The sequence below is a fragment of the Zonotrichia albicollis genome, chromosome 4, assembly GCF_047830755.1.
Source record: "Zonotrichia albicollis isolate bZonAlb1 chromosome 4, bZonAlb1.hap1, whole genome shotgun sequence".
Lineage (NCBI taxonomy): Eukaryota > Metazoa > Chordata > Aves > Passeriformes > Passerellidae > Zonotrichia > Zonotrichia albicollis.
The window spans coordinates 25,419,258-25,439,852 of NC_133822.1; the positions used below are offsets into that span (position 1 = coordinate 25,419,258).

The 20,595-nt window shown below is 51.1% G+C and overlaps 1 long non-coding RNA gene across 4 annotated transcripts in view; it reads right to left on the bottom strand.

The window, feature by feature from the left end:
- LOC141728773 (uncharacterized) overlaps positions 1-4,655 on the bottom strand; it is a 45,408-nt gene extending 40,753 nt beyond the window's left edge. For all 4 annotated transcript variants that reach the window (XR_012579949.1, XR_012579950.1, XR_012579947.1 and 1 more), the window contains exons 1-2: positions 4,246-4,655; positions 242-3,626 (exon numbers count right to left, since the gene is read on the bottom strand). This is a non-coding gene — a long non-coding RNA (uncharacterized LOC141728773). The remainder of the gene's footprint in view (positions 1-241; positions 3,627-4,245) is intronic.
- Positions 4,656-20,595: the final 15,940 nt, after the last annotated feature.

Here is a 20,595-nt window from a genome sequence, read left to right on the forward strand (position 1 = left end):
GCTGCTAGCGTGTGAGAGAAGCCGCAGCTCAGGTCCTCTATATTTAGAAAGCCAGGATGTCATACCTCGCCTTGAAATTTTCATAGTCCCCTGCACCCCACCCACCCACACACGTACTCATGCTTGCGTCTGGAAAATGTTTTTCGGGCTTAGCGAAGGGTGTTGGCTTAGGGGGATTCGAGGGAGGTGCAGAGCAACAACAGCAGCTCAGGCCCGGGCGCGAACCTCGAGGCCTCCTTACCTCCTTAAGGCAGCGGGTACGGCCGGCACTGGGCACCCACCGCTCCCATGGCCGCCGGGCAGGATCGCTGCTGCTTTGGGTCTGTAACACAAACCCCAAGGCATGGCCGGCACTGGGGACCCCTCCTGTGGCTGCAGGGCAGGATCGCTGCTCCTCTGGGTCTGTAACACAAACCCCAAGGCATGGCCGGCACTGGGGACCCCTCCTGTGGCTGCAGGGCAGGATCGCTGCTCCTTTGGGTCTGTAACACAAATCCCAAGGCACGGCCGGCACCTGGGACCGCTCCTGTGGCTGCCGGGCAGGATCGCTGCTCCTTTGGGTCTGTAACACAAACCCCAAGGCACAGCCTGTTCTGAGGCGTAGGGAAGCCCTGTCCTGTGTTACGTCAGGCAGTGCTGGACCCTCAGCCAGCCACATCTTGGCCAGGTCATTTTTGAGGGGCCACACACAGAGTGCAGCACCTGTAGCAAAAACTTCAAGAAGGTGCATTTGGGGGTAGCTCATCTCTGCAGTTCCTCCTCCCCAGGGGTTTTTACTTTCTGCTAAATGGATCTCTCTAGTAACCTCTACTCAGTAGCATTTATCCTCTGGTAAACTGCCTCTGTAGCCAAATATCATAAACAGTGATTGCGTCTTTGAAGACTGGGGTACATTTTTCTTCTGGTTTTGGCACCTGGTCTCCATGCCTTTGTCTGAGCAAATGGTTGCAAGCCTCATCTAAACTTCAAACTTGTTGAGGGGGAGCTGGCAATTTCTTTTTCCTTTCTTTTTAAAGAAAATATGGGCAATACCTATTTAATTTGTTACCTCAGTACTCCACAAAGCCATCTTTACATTGGAGTAAAAGATGCAGCAGGCCCCAAGGCTGGCTTACAGTGACTGGCTGCAGAGACAGCATGGAGCTGAGGCCACCCAAAGTCACCAGTGTCCCTCCTCTTCACCTGGGTGCACCCAGGTATCCCTGCCTGGCACAGACATCTGAGACACCAAATATGAGCAGCAGCCTGGTCTGAGAGGAGAGAATAACCTGCAGAGGGTGATTTGAGGACCTGCCTCTCCTTCAGTCAGATGGATTATGACTGATGAGTGCTGGGCTGACCTCAAGTTACAGGAGATATAGAGAGTGACACCGATTAAGGCAGCCCTCAGCTTCCCAAGCCATGATTGTCCTGGAAATGAGATATTTGAGCTAAACAGGGTTTTAACCCCATTTCACTCTCATAGCTGTGTAAGGAGAACTATTTTTAATTATCCCAAAGCTAACTGAAGAGGGATTTCTCCTCACTTCAGTGTAGGATTTCTCTTTCACTGAAATTATGATGAGAGGAATCCTTTCCCTGATCCATGAGTCTGCCTAGGAGCATCACTGCTGGAGCCACAGCTGCATGCATGTAGAGGTGTGTGGAAATCACCCTCACTTCTTTTTTGGGACATTTTCTTGCAGTTCCACAGCTGCCAGAGCTGACACGGGGAGGGCAGGGGAAGCTGGTGTCCCAGATCCATAATGTGCCCGAGTCAACCAAGCCCTGCAGCGATCCCCATTTATACTGACACTACTGGTCACCAGGGATTTGGTGGGATGGTTTAGGGAACAATCACACTGAAAAGGGAAGAAAATAGACATTTACACTTTCCCTTCCACCTTGTGAATCCAGGCAGGAGAGCAGCACGCACATGAAGGAACCCAAGAGGAAATACAAAATCCTCCCACCCCATTTTGCTGCCCAAACCTGCCAACGCACTAAGAAACAGTGAAAACTTGAAGAAAATAAAACCCCTAGAAATCAGGCACTTTGGGCTTTCAAGATCCAAAGTGTTGTTAGATTAGAAATGTGAAAATTAGTGTATTTTTAAGGTTTGTCCATTTCTTCCAGACTGCCTCAGGCGAGGACCCAGGCAGCCAGGCTTCTTTGCTGTCACCAAAGGAAGAAAATTTTGTAACTTGACTGGGAGAGGAGAGGGATGAGAAAGAGCAGTTTTATAGGATGTACTCATATATCTATGTATATATATATATATTCTGGTAAGGCTACTTTTTGCATAGATTCAGCTTTTTTTTTTTTTTTCTTGAGTACAAAAGGAAATTGTAGGATTTCAGCTGGCAAAATTCTGTGATTCTGAATCAACAGGAGTCACAGCATCACAGCATCTCCACTTTATTTCTAATATAATTTTTCTGTCACCCCACCCAGGTTTCAGTGCTTCTCTTGCTTCTCCATTTTCCAGTGAGGCAGGACTTTCCTGGCACACCCTCCCCTGACCCCACAAAAGGCACTGGGTCTGTGGGCTCATGTGAGTTGCTCCTGCTCAGCCAAGGCAGGGGAGGCACGATTTGCAAACTGGCTCCTGAGACTTTTCCTGAGCTCTCCAGCCACTGATTATGCTGTTACTTACAGCAAATTATAAAAAAATGACAGAGATCTAGTGCTTGAAAATCCCATAGGATAACTGCCTGCTAATAAACAAGGGCATTTCATTAGCCTAAGTGGCAAGTGTGGCTACTGAGTGGTGGGAACAGCAGGCCCTGGTCTTAAAACCACCAAATTACACTTGAAAGGGAAAATCTGGGACCTGCAGACAACAACCAGGGACTTCTCTGTGCTCAGGTGCTGCACTGAGTAAGAGAGGCTTGCAGGGCATGTAGGATAACAGGGTATGAAGGCTCAGACTCATCCTCATCCGTGAGGGAAGCTGACCTCATTTGAAAGGTTCATTCCAGCTGGGGCTCAGTGCCAGGCTGGCTCCACTCCTCATCCCCAGATAGCTCTGGGGTGACAAATCCTCAGCCATGGAGCAAAGAAGCAGGTAGAGTAGAAGAGAAATAGACTTGTTTGATTTGTCTTTGTCTGAGCATGGCACATCTTACTGCAAGGCTTTCCCCACTAACAGGAACATGTTGATTGGGGCTGGGATGGAGCCTGATGGATTTTTTTTTCAGTGCCTGTATGAGGATCTGATTCAAGGCACTGAAATGGATGAAAAACTAACTCATATTTCCTGTGCCACTGAAATGGATGAGAAACTAATTCATATTTCCCACACCTAATACAAAGCATCATTAGCCCTGCTGCAGCACAGCAGGGGCAACACCAGCTATTAAAGAAAGCGGGTTGATTAAGGGACAACCTTGAAGACTAAAAATAGTCAGGGAAATAAGGATCAATGCCATATGAAAGCAAACATGCAGTCAGTTGTTATCACAGAGCTTTCACGTGATGGTCTGTGCACTGATCTCACCCGGAGAGTGTTTGTTTTGGACAGTCTTAAAGGGTCCGGCCCCATGGATTGGCAGCAGCACGTATGGAGTGATCCGAGAGCACAGGCCTGATCCAAAGTCCATGGAAGTCAAGGCAGTGACTCCTCCAAGCACTCCCTGCAGGAATCACTGTGGGTTTGGAAAGATATGTTGCAGTTAAAGACATTGGTCTGGGCTTAGGGAAAATGTACTGACACTGTCACTGTCAAATCCAGCCAGAGACAAGTGAAAAACAGAGGGGTTGTAGCTAATAAGTGCAACACTGAATGAAAATAAAGTGGCTGAAGGAAAACTTGAGCAGTCAAGGGAAAATGCAGCAAGTTCAAATGACCTGCCTTGGCCCAGACACATTGCACAGAACATGCAGTGATTTGAAGGGGAAGAGAAGAAGGATGGCAGGAACTCGGCATCCTGCTCTTTCATAAGCCTCAAAAACATCACAGGCAAGGCAAGGCAAGAAGAAAAAAATACATGGCTTTAGTCCTGTCTGGGAACATGTGGCACAAACTGAGGCAGGGGAGATTAAACTAGGCTTTGCCCTATTTCCCCCCTCTTTTTTCACTCCCCTGCTCTTTGCTAGTATTAACCGGGCTGCTAGGTCCTCAGCAAACAACCGAGTAGCCAAAATATGGGCAGGATTCATGCCATAACCAAACCAGCCAATGAATGAAATAAGGCACTTATTTCCCGGAGCAGAGGGAGGGGAAGGGGGGGATTTAAGCATTTCTGTGTGGTGTTGGAAACCCACCTTGAGCAGAAGCAGTCCCTCAGCTCACACAAACCACCGGCGCTCCTCTGACGTCAATTGGCAGCCGCTGGTTTGCACCATCCCAGGGCTGGCTGCAGCAGCACAAGCAAACAGCTCACCCAGCCAGCGGGACACATGGTGAGAGGCGAGTCCTGCACCCCTTCCCTCTGCCTCACTGCTCTCCAGCATCACCCATTGCTCTGTTCGCAGAGGCAAAAGGGCGCAGACCAGCTATGGCAGGGGTGTCTCAGGCGAGGGGCATGTTGGCTGGCACTGGGTGGGTGGCACGGGGTTGCAGGGGAATGCCAAAACCTGAGGGTGCAGTGGATCTCTGCTGCTGAGGCCCTCGGGAGTCAGGGCCACCCCTGAGCTGTGGCAGTGCCCGGGCAGGCTGCCAAGGAGAGAGCAATGCTCATGGAGCTACATGAGAGGCAGGACCTGCGCCCACAGGGAGGCTGCTGGCTCCATGAAGGGATGGCTGATGTCCTCCAGCCTCTGTCTGTGATCCTGTGAGAGAGGGTTTGGGAGAGCTTGTGAAAGAAGGATGGGAAAATTAGTGACCATGGCACATACCACAGGCACTCATCTGCTGTCCCCTTTTTCTCTTTCCACCAAAGAGACTCTAGGCCTGAAGGGAGTGGGAGCAGGAGGAACCTGACTCCTCTCAGGGTGCTTCCTGCAGCCCATGGCAGGAGGAAAAGGAGGCAGCAGCTGTTCAGCTCCTTCCCTGCCCTCCCACACCGGGTCCCATCCCATTCCAGGCCATCCCAGCCCAGAATGCATCCCACAGGGGACACGGGGAGAGCAGCAGTGCAAGAACTGTGTCCCATCACTGCTTGTAGGGCTGGGCAGCCCTTGGTTTCGGGGATGCTGCTGAGGCAGCAGTGGCAGGATGAGGCAGCCTGGGGAGCCTCTGGGGACCACGCATGGCTGCCTTCCTGGGCTGCATTCTTCAGCAATGGCAGAGCAACCCACTCCCTTTCTTCCCACCTGAAACGCCTCCAAAGGCCTTGACTTCCAGAATAGGAGGTAGCTGCAGCCCCTGCAAACCAGACCAGCTCAGATGAAGATGCTCTGAATGAACCCACAATGAAGGCAGCCAGAATTGCTGATTTCTCTGAAAATTACAGCACCAGAGACCTTTAACTCCCATATCTCCTTCCCTACCTGTGCTGAGGGCTGATCAGGAGCTTGGCTTGTGTGGTGCAGCACAGAACCCCCACTGAGGTGTCTGCTCCATCATTCCCATGGTCAACACTCATTCCTGGAAAAAGCAATGCTGTGTGGAGCCACAGGCTGGAGCTCAGAGGCACAGTGGAAAAAGGGGGCTGGATATGAGCTCTTCCCGAGCCAGAACCAGTTTGCCCCCAGCACCTTTGCTGCTTCCAGAGACAAGAAGTGGGCTGAGAGGGTGTGTTGTTATGTCTCTTCACAACACACCTCCTTGTTGGAGACCCCTTTGTGGAGTTCCTGGACCTCCATTTTAAATGCTCCAATGCATAAGCCTGCCCTGGGACTTTAGTTTGAACCTGTTCATTTCATGGGACAGTGGGAGAATGTGGGTCCCTTTTCCCAAACCTGCTTTTACAAGTTTTGGTTGAAATGCTCACTGAGAAGGCAGAGGGCCCAGCTGATGCCCTGTAGGGATACAAGGAGACCCAGTTTTGAGGCAGGACAAATTCAGTGACCAGCTGAGGGCCATGGGCTCCATGGGGAGGCAGAAGCCCTGCGGGACAGGGACACAGGGGGAGCAGCAGCTGCCTGCAGAGCCCAGGGGCTGGCTGGGGCTAGCACAGCAGTAGGCAGGTGTTTCCATCAGCAAAACCTCTTGAGAGCAGCTACTTGCTAAAATAGATGCCACGCAATCAGCTGAAAAAGAAAGTGCCAGTGCCCAGCTGCCTGCTGCAGGCACAGCACAGAGGAGAGTGGCTATTTTTGTCAGGGACAGCCAAAGGCTGTGGAAGGTGATAGGGGCAGCTGGCAGAGGTTTTCCCTCTGCACCATGGGAATGGCAGGGCTGCATCCCAGCAGTTCCCCGTGCACCTGGGCATCCTGTTTGGCTGGAGGGCCTCTGCTGACCTTCCCAGGAGCTGCCATCCTCCTGCAAGCCCTGTCACCATCAGCTGCACCTGATGGGGATGCCTTCTGGGGATGCCCTCACTGTCAGTGTCCCAAAGGGGAGTTGGGAAACAAACCAAGCCACCCACACTGTGCTGGGTGCTGAGAGAAATGAATCAGCCCCTCCTGCCTTAAATCATGGGATCAGCCTCCGGGTGACTGGGGTGAACTCTGTGTGTGTGTGGTACTTGGGAGTGGCCATTCCTCATCCCTGGGGCACCACGGGGCTGGGGGCACCTCCCTCAAGCACAAGGGAATGAGTGTTTGTGCAAAGCAGCACCCTGGGGGCCAAGGAGCCCAAGCAAGCCTCCCCCAAGACATTGTGCAAGCAGAGGGAATGTGTGGTTTCTGGGCACACTGGCTCTGGCAGCAGCATCCCACAGGCTCCTCCGAGCACGCCGTGGTAGCACAGCCCCAAGACTTACACCCCAGCATATGGAATCCAGCCCTCCTCCAAATGTCACTCCGTGCCTCTACAGGCACCACCCAAACCCACCTTCTGCTCCAGTGAAAGCCTGAATGTGGTTGTGTCATCTGCAAGGAGCAGGATGGCCCCAATCTTCCAGCCTTTCTGGTTGAAACTGGTGGGCTTTTTCCCTATTTAGTGGGCCACGTGTGTTGTGATAATTGTAGCAAACTAGGGCAAGTGAAAAAGAAAAAAATCTACAAGAAAAGGGAAAAAAGTAGAAACGTTGTTCTTCCTCCTCCTCTCCTCTAAGATACCCTGCAGCCTCCATCCAAAATGCCCTTGCTGTACCCTCACAAGCAGCTCTGTGGTCGGGAGAGGCTGGCACTCAGCAGATGCTGATGGGAGGATCACCTTCTCTGGGACTGAGCCTGAAGTTCATCCTGTGGGATTGCAAGATTCACTGCTGATAGCTACTCATTTCCATGGTGATTATTCCCTTCCACACACAGAGTAAATGGCCTGTGTGGCTCTGAGCTCCACAGGAGGCAAAGCTGTCGTGGGAAAAGCAGCCCCAAAACACTTGGAGAGAGGAGAGGAAAGGGGGGTAATGATTTGCCCATCATGGACCAAGCTCTCAGACTTGACAAATGCCCCTGCTGGGATCCAGACCCCGAGCAGGCTGTCACAGCTTGGTACCACCAGTTGTCCTTTGGGTCATTTGGAAGCTGGTAGCACAATTCCATGTGTGCTAACAGCAGAGCACAAATCTGAGAAACACAAAACCAGCTCTGCTGCTGACCTCCAGCACGGTCCCAGAGAGCCACAGCATCTCTGTATTCCTGCCCCCAGCCCTTTCCCTCCCCACTGCAAACCTTTTGGCTGGGGACCGTGGGTTTCATGTTTGCAAACAAGCGTGTGAATCATGTGGGGCATACCCGCTGGGCTTGGGGCAGCATTTCTGATTTACACCGCTGTAAATTACTGCCTCTGCTTTCAAAAATGTTGTTATTCTGTTGGACAGGGTCCCGGTAACTCTGCAAAGAAGGGAGTGGGAGAAATTCCTCATGGATGAATTCCTTATGGTTTATTTGCAACCACTTGCCTTGCGCAAGGCTGAGCTCCCCACGAAGAATGACAAGGGACACGAGTGACCTGCAGCTCGTTTGTCACCACCATCTGTCACCAGGGCCACGCAGAGAACCAGGCATGGAGCAAATGGAGGCCAACCTCCTGCTCCAGGGTCCCGGCAGGCTGGCACCAGCAGGACAGGGCTGGGCAAAAGGCTTGTCCTGAGCATCAGGGAGAGGCCACACGAGCCCCCAGCGCTGCTCTGCCCTCCAGGTGAGCAGGGCAGGGCTGCTCTGTGGTGCTGAACATTTGCTGCTGCTCTTCAGCCTACAAGGCAAGCTGGGCATCTTGGCTCATTCTCTCCCTTGGGCAATCCCATGGATCTGCTTGGAGAAGCTTCAGCAAAAGGATTTATTCAGGGGTTTGTGTGTGTGTAAAAGTGCAAAACTTATTTCTGGGCTAAACAGATGAACGGGGATACAAGCATCATAAAGTCACCCCAGGACATTGTGTTAATATTTGAGGTGTCTGCAGCTCATGTGCTGTAAAAAACAGTGTCCCGCAGTGGATAGTGGCTCCAGAGCACTTGGTGCTGTACAAACGAGCACTTGGCTGCTTCTGCCTAAGAAGGAGCTCACAAGGTTTTTTCTCACCATTGCAATAGGAAGGTGGAAGAAATAAAAGGAAATACAGGACAGCTCACCAGTAAAATGCACATTGTGACCTAAGGTATTCATTCATCGTTTTAGCAGCAGGTCCAGCCAAAGTCGCTTTGACTGATTAGGAAAACTTTCCAAACATAGATTAGGGGTCAAATAAGAAGCTCAGCCCTGAAAATACTCATGCTGGGTGGAGGATGAGGAGGGAAGAAGAATATCCTTGGGGAGGGAAATTGCTGAGAGCAGGGCTGGTGGGGCAGGCACAAGCAGGAGTCCTCAGACTCCTGTGCTGCAGCCAGGGATGCTACACACATGTCCATCAGGCAGGATGGTTCAGGAATAGAGGTCACATCTCCACAGGATGACCCTCCTGCTGGAGCTGTCAGAGCTACCAGGAAGGCTCTGATTGCTTCTCCTTCTGAGAATGCATTTATCTGTGGGTAAAAATTAGGACCTAGTCTACATCAATCTTGTTGGTTAATTCACTGGAAGTGGTCTGAAAAAATATAGATAAAGACTTTCCCTTGTTAGTCACTTTCCAGTGATGCATAAATGCTCTGACAGACAATTACCAGTGATATTGATTCTAACTAGGACAGAAAATGAACAGGTAAGTGTGAAATAGAAATTTATTTATAAAGATGCAATTGAAACAAAATCCATCGTGCAGGTCTGAGAGTTTAAGAAGGAAAAAATACCTTTACTCTATTTCTTTGCTCTCTCTGCTGAGGTTTGGATGCTTCCTCAGGAGCAGGAAGGCCACATCCCTGGAAACAACAGGCTGGAATAAACAGGCAGCATGGCAACAGCTGAAAATAGGCATGAAAAGCAGCCAGAGAGGGACCCTCAGCCCAAGGCAGAGCAGTGCAGCATCCATCAGGCTGAGCCGGTGCTTGCTCAACCCTCCACAGCAGGACATCAATAGTAAATGCATTTTAAAATGGAAACTAAATCTCAACTGTGGCAAATGTGGCTGTAGGTGCTTCTTGCCGAGCTGGGACATGGAAAAATGCCACCACCACTGGTGAGTCTCCTCAGGGCACTGGTGGTGACTCCATTTGCCTCTCCTGGAGACCTTGCCTCTCTTAGCTCTGTGCTTGTGGGTCCTGCAGCCCGGGAGCTGCAGACTCTCACTGTCACAGCACTGAAGCCCTTTTGCAGGCTTGCCCTGTGCCAGAATCCCGCGGGAGGCTGTGCTGTGGCTGCTGGCCCCCAGCACCAGGCTCACTTTCCCCAGCCACACATCCTCAAGACAGGCCAAGACCTAATTTGCTGGCCACAGGCTGGAGGTGGCTCTCGCTGGGGAGGGAAGGCTTTTGCCAATTTGTTATTAAATCACAGCACTATTCATGTCAGCATTAGGCCGTCTGGGACTAAATGCACAGCAACTGCATACCTGGCGTCTGCCAGACAGCTTGGGGCAGGGATGCAGGGAGAGCCGGGTCTTTGAGCAGGGCTCTCTTCCTGTGGCTGACTTGAATCCTTGCCCTGCTCAGCTTCTGTTGCTGCCAGATTCGTGACTCTCACCCTGGGGGTACAGGAGGGAGAGAAGGCCTCTGGAGATGTGCTTTGGGGTGTAGGAACCGCTGCAGTGCTGAAGTCCTTTTGCTGCTTTACCCCTCGGTGTTCAAGTGGCTCGTCCTCGCCCCACCCAGAGCCACCACTCCTGGTAGAGCTGTGACAGCACAGAGTTACATATCTAATGGACAACTGGTCACCCCCGAGGACACCCCCAAGGCTCTGGGCTTGGAGGAGCTGAGTGTCACAGGAGGTCACCTGGCAACAGTGAGGGTATCCACGTGGAGCTGCATCCCCCAGCAGTGCTGTGTACCTGTCCTTGTGGAGAAGGAGATCCTTGGGGGCCACCAGCCTTCCAGGAGCAGTTCAAACAAAACAGGAAGGCTTATGAGCAGATGTGGTTGCTGCACCACTGCTGCCAAGGCTCTGCTCCACAGGCATCAGCTGTGGGGAGAGGTTTAACCCGAGCTGCAGCGCCACATGCCCGGCATTGGTACATAAACAGCCTCCAAAATCAGGAGGGGGAGTGTGTAGCTCTTTCAGAGCCGACCGGATGGTTCCCTCACTTGACATGTCCTCGTCTTGAAACAACATCACTTTGTTGAATTTTGTGGCTTTCTATGTGGAACAACATTAGCTCATCCAAGTCTGTGGTTTATTTGAAAATGAAATTCCGGTAAGCTTTTGTACCATCTGGCAGCATCCAACCGAGTGAGGTTTAGCGAGAAACCACTGCACACGTGTGCACAAACACATACACACACCAGAAACACTGTAATCATCATAATCAGTACTTGCAGGAAGCCTGGCATCGTCAGGGCAAGGCGAAGAGGGAGAAAATCAGTGCCTGACTCCTCTCCCAGCCGTTTGCCTTCCGTGCGGTTGGCTCCTTCCAGCAGAGGGCATTTTTCGCGGCGTCCCTCCTGCTCCGCTTCTGCCCCTTCCTTCCTCTGACGTGAACTTCCAAGTGGCTCCAGATGTAAATCAAACACAGCTGGGTGAGCTGCGAGCCGGCGCGCCCCGTCAAATTCACAGCTGCTGCAGGTCGCTGCCCTGCTTTGGGGGAGAGGTTCTGATGTACACCAGCCTGGCTAGATGCATTGAGGAGGGCCTGAGGCATACAGGAGAGGTGTGGGGCTGAGGTGAGAGCTTCTTGGTCCATGCAATAGCTAAGTGTTTCATTAGGTGGATTCCCTCCTGGCTCTCTGGTCCAGGCAGGAAGCAGGATACATGGCAGATCCTTGAGATTTTGTACTACCCATCTCACCCTTTCCCTCCTCCTCCCACATCTGTGTACAGACCTGCAGCTGGCAAAGTGAGAGAAGATGTGGCCATCACCCAGGTACACAGGAGACCACCAGGCATCCATCTGTCATCTTCTCCCCTTCAAGAGGGCTTATTTCTTCTCCCTGGTATCCAGGGATAGGATGCATGGGGAAGGTTCAAAGCTGTGCGGGAAAGGTTTAGAACTGGATATTAGGAAGCATTTCTGTACCAAGAAGGTGAGGAAACTGGAGCAGACTTCCTAAAGGGGTGGTCAATGCCCTAGGTGTGTTTGAGAGGCATTTGGACAATGCCCTTTACAATGTGCCTCAACCTCTGGTCACCCCCAAAGTGCTCAGGCTGTTGAACTGGATGATCATCATAGGACCCTTCCAAGTGAAATATTCTGTTCTGTTCTGTTCTATTATACTCTATTCAGTTGCTTTCCTTAATTTCTTTCAGATTTCTCCCTTCTTTCACACTCAGCTGCTCATGGGTGTAGTATTAAATGTGTGTGTGATGGAAAAGAAATGGTGGGGAACATGAGATGCTGGTTAGGACATGGAGGGCAATTTACTGGGAGACCCAAAGCCAAAGTCCTCTGGAGCCAGCAGGGAGGTTTCCAGTCATTCAGGAAGCACAGGGTGCCTATACAGGCTCACCTCCACAAACTGAGGGACAGAGGAAAATTGATGTAGCTGCTTTAAAACAACCCTAAATTACAGTAGAGATCTGCTTTTGAGAACAAGCAATGGGAGTCTGAAGGGTAAGCTCTGATGATAAGCCATCACCACTGAAAGACTTCAGATGCACAGAGGTCACACAGTGCCCTGCTCTGAGGGGATATTTTCCAGCAGCAGCTCGGTTTTTGCATCACAGTTTCCAACTGCATGAGCAGGACTTTTGATGGAAATCGTTGTGGATATCTCCATTCAGAACCGGCACTGCTGGATTTCAGTCAGAATGCATCACATGCATTTAAAACCTGTGCATGCACATCTGAGAGTATTTTTTCCCTGCACTGAACATGAGGAGAAACCTGTGACCCTGAGGCAGGTGGAGGGCAGCAGAGGAAGGCAGGGTGCCCTCAGCCCCAGCCTGACAGGGGCTGCTTCTGCCTGACTGCTGAGTCCCAGCTCCTTCCTCCACATGAGATCACCGGCACCAGCCTAGAGCTGCTGACAATAGCAGGAATTGGATCACCTAAGAGCATCCCCTGTGATCCTGACCAGAGAAATAAAATAAAATCCACTCCATCCACAAAGGCTTTAAGCCCAGGCAGAACAGCATTTCCAAAATGTAGCCCTGGTGAGGCGCTGCTCCAGCTGAGCTGCAGATGGGAGGCCGACACGCTGTGATAATCCTGCTCTAATTCTTTTTTTACAAGGATTTTTTTTTAATATATATATAGTTTTGCCTCCGGCATATGCTGTACCAGTGTAGCAGCTCTTCAAGTACCATGTTTTGCAGTGAATGTGTGAGTGACAGCACCTAAAAACAGCAGCTGTTACATAAATAAGGCTGGCGCTTCCCTGCGAGCACCGCCGTGGCAGTGGGGACAGAGGCCAGCACAGCCCAGGGATGACATCACTGTCCTGGACAGAGGGGCACAAAGTGGGGGACACCCCCCAGGGCAGCCCTGGGTAGGGCTAAGCTCCCCAGCCCTCACAGATTGTCACCTCCCCAGGGCAGAGGCTGCTGAGTGCCTGCTGTTTGTCACCGGTGACGTTCCTGTCACTGCCATCCTGTAAAACAGCAAATGGATAAAAAGAATAACCTAAACCATGGATTTGTGGCATCTCACAGTTATTCTGCTGATGCTGTGTATAGGGATTAACGTGGCCGTTGTTCCAGCATGATATATGTTGTGCCTTAATGAGCAGCTTAATTATTTTACTTAGCAGGAGATGGCCAATAAAGTATTAAGAAGCCAAATTTGGGACTTTCTTTCCTTTCATATTAAGATGCAAAAGTCTGATTTGTACTGCCTGTAAATTTGCCATATCTCAGCATGCAAATACTCCTGAATAATTTAGGCTTTCTTTAAGAAGCGATATACCCGGAAAAGATTAATATTCAACAGACGTCCATCATCCAAGCAAAAACTTTCTTTTTTTTCTAAAACTGCACCGAGTTTCTCATAAATTCCCTTAATGGGACAGAAACCATCCTGGTCCTTCTTCATAAGGCTTGTCTGTTTGCCTCAGTTCATGCATGTGACAGGAATACTTTTCCTGCATAAAGCTTAAGAATGTTTGACCCCTTGGAAGGACAAGAGGGGATATTCTTTGAACACTCCCCCAGACCCAAAAGGGAATAACAAAGAGGACAGCAGGAGGAAAGCTGGGATCTGAGGTCATGTTTGAGTCTGTAGGAAGAGGAGATGGCAGAAGCCTGGCTGGATGCAGCGTTGCTCACACACCCCTGCCTTGGTGGACAGGAGCAGGGTGAGGGTCACTGAGCACTCCCAGGGTGTGCATCCCACGCTGGTAACACTTCTGCATGTTGTAAGGTGACAGTCAGGAACCAGGACTCCCACGTTTCCATTTCGAGAGTGGAATTCACTGAAACATAAGCAGGAGAACTGAAACATAGTGTGCTTCAGGCTCAGGTATCAGCAAAAGAAGGTTTTTTCTCTCTGACACACCTACAGCTGATACATCTGTGAGGAAAGTGCTGTGAGTGCATCAGCAAAGGTGTGTGATTCACCCATAACTAAGTGGGTACAAAAAAAATCACCAGGTTTGGATTATAAAATAAGCAACACCTTTAAGATTTATGTCTCTGTTCATAAAGCCAAGACTTCTGGTAGGAAACAAATCCAGCAAAATGTAAATGGCCATTGATTATTAATTTTTGCAGAACTTCAAGTTTTTCTGAAGCCTGAAGTGGTCTCCGGTAGCTCAGCCTCCTGGCAGGTGAGAACCAGGTTTGTGTTTTGAACCTGGAACTCAACTTTCTGTGGGTCCAGATGTATTTTTCTGGGCTTGGAACAGCTGGCAAAGGATTTATTTAAGATTGTGAAGTCTCAGAGGCAGACATCAAGTCACAGCAGGGAAGAACTGCTCTCTAAAATCTGTTGTTCTAAGAGCAAGTGCCCAAGACATTGATCATTACAGAGGGTGACTGTAAAGGCTGGAGGGAATTAATGGCTTCTTAGGGGTGATGTGGTCCCACAGAGGAATTCCAGGCAAACAGCTCTGGAATAAATGATGCTGCTCACTACTTGTTGGAGAAGCAAATGAGTTCCCTTAACTACAGGCTGAGCCTCAGGGCATCTTCAGCCACTTCGGCTTCCCTGGACAAGCTTGTGGACACAAAGCCTGTTTGGAAGGCCCAAATATTCCAGTAAGAGCAATGGTTGGGCCCCCTAGCCTCATCCTATCAATCCTTTAATTTGAGACATTTCTTGCCCAGGGCATGACTCTGCAGCCACAGCAGATCCTGCCTGCCCAGCTTCCCCTGGTCTCAGTGCCAGAGGGCAGCCTGGCAGCAGGATCAGCTGGGTGGGACTTGGGAAGGACTTAAGCGAGGGATCAGAGAAGATCCCTCTCTGGTCTCTTCTTTCTCTAAACTACCAATAATGGAAATTTAGGGAAAGGAGAGTCTCTGGGAGCATTTTGGAAGCCAGGGCTTGGTATTTTGTTAAAGTGCTGCACCTGACAGGAAGGATATAAACACAGCCATAAAAGATACCCCAATGTCTAGTCCCTTCATGTCAAGTTGCAGAGTCAGGTAAGATTATTTATTTCAATAAATAATCAAGAAGTGTCTTCAATCAAGTGACAGCTTGTTCTCATACTGTAATTAAGTTTGAAGCTCAATTACTATTGTCTAAGTCAGTGCATAGACAGGATTATTACAGGAGAATCCCCAGAGATGCCAAGATTGGTACAGAGGGGAGGAAATGAGAGTTCAGTGTAAGGCTCAGTGTAGCCCAGGCCAGATCCTGCTGCTGAGCTGTGTGCCTGTGGAACCACATATCAGTCATGGAATTGCCAAAAATCCTTTCTGCAGCCTGCAAAGGGAGGTGAGAACATGTGTGAAAGCAGGAGCTAGCCCTGAGAAAATCAGTGCAAGCTGGACATCAGCTTCTGGGGCTGGATGGGCCAGCAATGTGCATTGGCCCCAAACCCCCCTGTGCTGGGCTGCATCCAGAGCCTCAGGGCAGCAGGGCAGGGGGGATTCTGTTGTAGTGTGTTATTAAGTTTATTGTATTATTCCCCTATTTTATGTATTGTTTTCCCCTGTTAAATGTAAATGGTTCTGTCCTCCCTCCCCCCCCCTCGTCTAGCCCTGCCAGTTAAGTTATCCCCATGGCAACTCCCGCCATTGGGGGTGTCAGTTTTCTTGGTTATATAATTTCTCCTCCCTTTCCTACCCATATATGTATATTGTTTCCTCCTCCCTGGGCCCAGTCAATCACCCCCGCTCCTCCCTGCTTGCCAGAAGCTTCCACTTACTGGGGGTTGTGGTTGGCTGTGGTCCCGGGGCCCCTCCTTTACTTTGTATTCATTGGTTTTCCCTTTATGTCAGTTATCTTAAGTTCATCCCTCCACCTTTCCTTATTGGTTCAGTGTAAACCCCTCCTTTGTACGCCCACCCCCTTTATAAGCTCGGTTTACCTCCCATTTCGGGGTGTCTCCCTTGTTTTTGTTTTGGGTGGTTTTTAAACCTGATTTGACCCCATCGAGAGTCCAGCTCCTTATTTTAGTCGCGTTGGCGATGAGACTGGTCCGCAGGCGAGCACAGCCCGAGGCCCTCAGACGCCGAGGGGTGCTCGCTTTGGATTGCAGCGGGGTGTCTGCCTGCCCTCTGCTAGCCGGACCCTGACCATCCAGGCCAGATATGCCCTCGCCGCAGGATTCTGCCCCTCTGTCCCTCTCTGCTGAGCCCCCCTGGAGGGCTGCATCCAGCCCTGGGCCCAGCACAGCAAGGACAGGGAGCTGCTGGAGCCAGGCCAGAGCAGGGACACCAAGGGGAGCAGAGGATGGAGCAGCTCTGCTGGGAGGAAAGGCTGAGGGAGTGGGATTGTTCAGCCTGGAGGACAGAAGGCTTTGGGGAAACCTTATTGCTGCGTTTTTCACCATTTAAAGGGGACTTGATAAGAAAGATACAGACAGAATTTTAGCCGGACCTGCAGCAATAGGACGAGGGGTTATGGTTTTAAGCTAAACGAGGGTCAATTTAGATTCGATATAAGGAAGACATGTTTCACAGCGAGGGTGTTTTACATAGCAGTAGGCTGCCCGAGGAGGTGGGGGATGCCCCACCCTCAGAAACACTCAAGGTCGGGTTGGATGGGGTTCTGAGCAACCTGATCTGGTTGAAGATGTCCCTGCTCGTCGCAGGGAGATTGGGCTGGGTGACCTTTAAAGCTGCCTCCCACCCCGAATTATTGGCTGTGTGTGACTCCACATGTGCGCGGCCGGGCGCTGCCGGGCGCTGTGGCTGTGTGGGAGCTGCAGCTCGAACGTGCAGCTGCATCCTGCGAGCTCGTTATCCTGCTGGGCTCCTCTCCTTTCCCTGCTCCTCTTCCCCACACGCTGGCTCCTCCAGCTGCAGCTTGGCCACACCGGCAGGGCTGGACTGGGACAAATGGCGGCACCGGCAGGGCCGAGGACCTCCCGAGGTGAGGGACCAGCCCTCCCTCTGCTCCCTGAGGACAGCTCTGGACACTGCTGGTGTCCAGCTCGCAGCTGTTTTCCCTCAGCTCTGCTCTGGTTACTGCCCCAGAGCTCCATCCCTGCAGCTTCCAAGTCTTTCAGCTGCTTCTCCTGTTTGTGCTGAGGGACCAGGGAAGGCATCAAAGCCTAAACTGTGTGTTCCTACTCCAGGGGACAAACAAGGAGAGCATCATCGAGTTTACTTGGCTTGCATTTCATGAAATAATTTCAAAAGTGCCTTTAGCTTTGGAGAACCTGGGTGGTAATCCTAAATACAGGGGCTCAGATGTCATTGCTGGGATGCTGCTGCAGCTGGCTCAGAGCCTCAGTGTGTAGCTTAAGCTCAGAGCCCTTTTGACCATGGAGAACTTTTTGGAAAGTGGGGATGGCTTTTCTCCCCCTTCCCATTTGAATTTGTTCATGAAGTTCAAAAGGAAATGGTGCCTCTGAGCTGCCAATAGATGTCTAAGATAATGAATACACGCAGTGCTGATGCAATTACTGCTTGTACACACAAAAATCCTCACTATAATGCAACCCAGAAGTTACATGATCATTTCATTTATTAAAAAAAGTTGTGTTTCCTTTATCCCTCCTTGCCAAGTGGTGTCCTGTTATGAAGAAGTTTCCTGCCTGTCTTTTCTGGCTGCCTGTTTGTGTTCCAGGTGTCGCAGCTTTACATTTCTTCCCAGCTCTGCATGAAGCAGCACCACCACTGCACGGAGCTTTTCCTAAGCCCTTTGCCCTCCTGCTGTGAGCTCCCAGCATGGCACCCTGCAGGAAGCCTGGTGCTGTGTCTCACTGGCACTCCTGGGCTTGACCAGCAGCTCAGGGCCAGCCAACGTGACCAGGGGCTTTGTCACTCCGCTGGTGCTCAGTGTCAGCAGCGCAGCATGCTCCAGCCCTGCTGTCCCCTCGGTGTGGGGTTGCCACCAGTGCCCTGTGCTGGGCACAAATCCTGTGCTTGTGGGATTGCCACCAGTGCCCTGTGCTGGGCACACATTCCATGCCCGTGGGATTGCCACCAGTGCCCTGTGGTGGGCACACACCCTGTGCATCTGCCCTGACATCCAAACCCTGGCTGTTCCCCCCTGAGCGGAGCAGGCACTGCAGCCTGTCCTGGCTGTGCTCTCAGTGAGCTTTGCTCCCAGCCCTGGGGATCACCTCTGGGCACGAGGAGCCAGCCCAGGCCCCATTGTCTCCTCCACACTTCATCTGCTGCCAAGGAAAGTGCCAATTAGTGCCAGCTGTCCTCAGCTGCCCCTTGCAGGGCTGAGAGGGGGCCTGGAGCTGGGCCTCCTCTCTTGTGTTCTCTTTGTAGTGTCTAACTCCCTCAGTTTGCCCATTGATGCCCAGGGATTTCCTAAAAAAACCCCAACAATAAACATAAAATCCTTATTCAGGCAGCTTGATGTTCTGTTCCCTGTTTTATTTCATATGCTTGAAGTGTAATAGATTATTATTAAAATAGAGCAATGTGGGAATAACTCCCCATACTGTGAGGATGCTCAGAAGCCAGAGCAGCCTGGCCTGGGGCATTTGCAGCCCTCTCACCCGTATGCACTTACTGGTCCTTGGCTGCTGTCTGAGTTTAGCACAACCAGCAAAAGGAAATCAAGAGACATCCTCTAAAAGGAAATATTTCTGGGTTTTAGATGGTCACCAGCACCATGGTGCCACCAGAGCAAGCTGAGATGTCACCAAAGAGCAGCAGCACATTTCCCAGCACAGGTTAGCTCATTTAGCCATCATTCCCAAAAGCTGAGGTTCTTAGCTGGAGTTTGAGCCATCCCCCAGGGCTGAGTGGGTAAATCCTTTCCCATCCTCTCACCCCTGGCATGCTGGTGCTCCTGGGAGGTGTCACCAAGCCTCGAGGGACAGCAGGGTCCCTTTGGCCACCCTGCCCTGCTGAGCCTGCAGGACTCAGGCGATGGCTTTGTCACCTGGGGTGGTTTTGTTGGCTTAAGTTTTAGCTTTCATATTTCCCAGGTTCTGTACTGCCTTGGTGTGTAACTCTGAACTTCATATGAAGTGTTAGCAAGTTCTCTTCACAGTTGAATTAGACAAACAATCCTTTTCCAGCCTGAGAAGCAAGGACACTGTTGCAGCTTCAGGCCCAAAAGTATAAAAAACAGCGAATTGAGGAGAGCATTGGGAGGATGGGACTTCATAACCTGAAGCTGTAACTGGACAATGAATCCCAATATGTAAATGGACCAAAACTTATGAAAGTGTGAAAACTTGTGACCAGTCATACATCTTGGCTACACAGCCAGGCTCACGTGCTGCCCAAGGTGCATCCCTTGAAGGCCTTTTAATAAACACCTGCTTTATTCCTTTAACCCTGCCTAGCCTCTGTTCCAGGTTAGCCTCTCCTGTTCCAGGTTAGCCTCTCCAGGCATCACTTTGAGCTCAGGCCATACAAACCAGTCCCAGTTCCAAGTAGCAACTCCCTGCATGGTCACGGCACTGGGCCCTGCATGGAGTCAGGCTGAAAAGACAGAGGTGGAAAGATTGCCACAAAGTAGGAGGCAAGGCAAACAATTTTTTTTTGTCTGAAGCCATTGCTTCATCAAAGCACTGGCATTCCTCACCCTGGCAGTAATTCCCAGCTACCGGGCAGCCCCCTGGGCTCACTGATGGCACGTGGATAACGCCGCAGCCGGTCACTTGGCAATAGCGTGCTTGCAATTTATAGCTGACTTCCCCAGAGCCCTGCTAAGTCACTAAGCAGCCTTGTGGTCTGAGCAAAGGTTTAGGAGCCAGGAAAATCTGGATGAATCATTTGCTCACGCACTGGTGACCTGAGAAAATCAGTTGACCTCCTTGTGCCCGGGCTGTGAGAGCAGCCACCAGGAGCCCTGCAGATGTCAGGGACTGTCTTGCCTGGCTCCAGCCAGGAGCAAGTCCCTGGCTGGCCCTGGCAGCAGTTGTGGAATGCTCAGGGTGTGTCCCAGAGCCAGGATCCCACAGAGCTGCAGCCACTCGGGCTGCCTTGACAGGGGTGCCAGCCCCAAGCCCTTTGAAAGCCGAGGGAAGACTTGCAGAGATTCTGTGTGTTGCAGCTCGGGACTCACTCACTCCCCTCCTGTGTCTGTCTGGATTTTGAATAGCTCATATAATATGTTATAAATGACAATTAAAACATAAAATGAAGAGGGGAGCAGATGGCTTCAGGCAACATTTAAAAATACCGAGACTATTTCTAAATGCAGATCACCAGATCCAAAACAGCCCTGGGCAGACTCAGCTGAACGTTGTTTGCTGGCCTGGCTGAAAGGACATGTGTGGTCTCCACCAGTTCTCAGAAGATGCTGTTAACAGGACATTTCTGGCAAAGGCAGGAGGGGACACCCCTCATGGGCAGTGCTGAGGACACAGACATTCACTCCTCTCTTTTGAGGGGGTAGCAGAGACAAAGGCAGGCGGGATCAAGGTCCCTGTTTCACCCTGAGGAAGGTGCTGTGCTGGAGGCTGGATCAGGGGAGAGGAGCTGTGCAGTGCCCCAAATTCCCAGCCATCTTCTCCTTCAGATGTGGCTGCTCACACCATGGGCTTTCTCTGCCACAGCAATATCACAGCCATATCACACTGTCCCAGCAGTGGCACAGCTTTGTTTCCTTCCCTGACACCTCAGCTGACATAATTT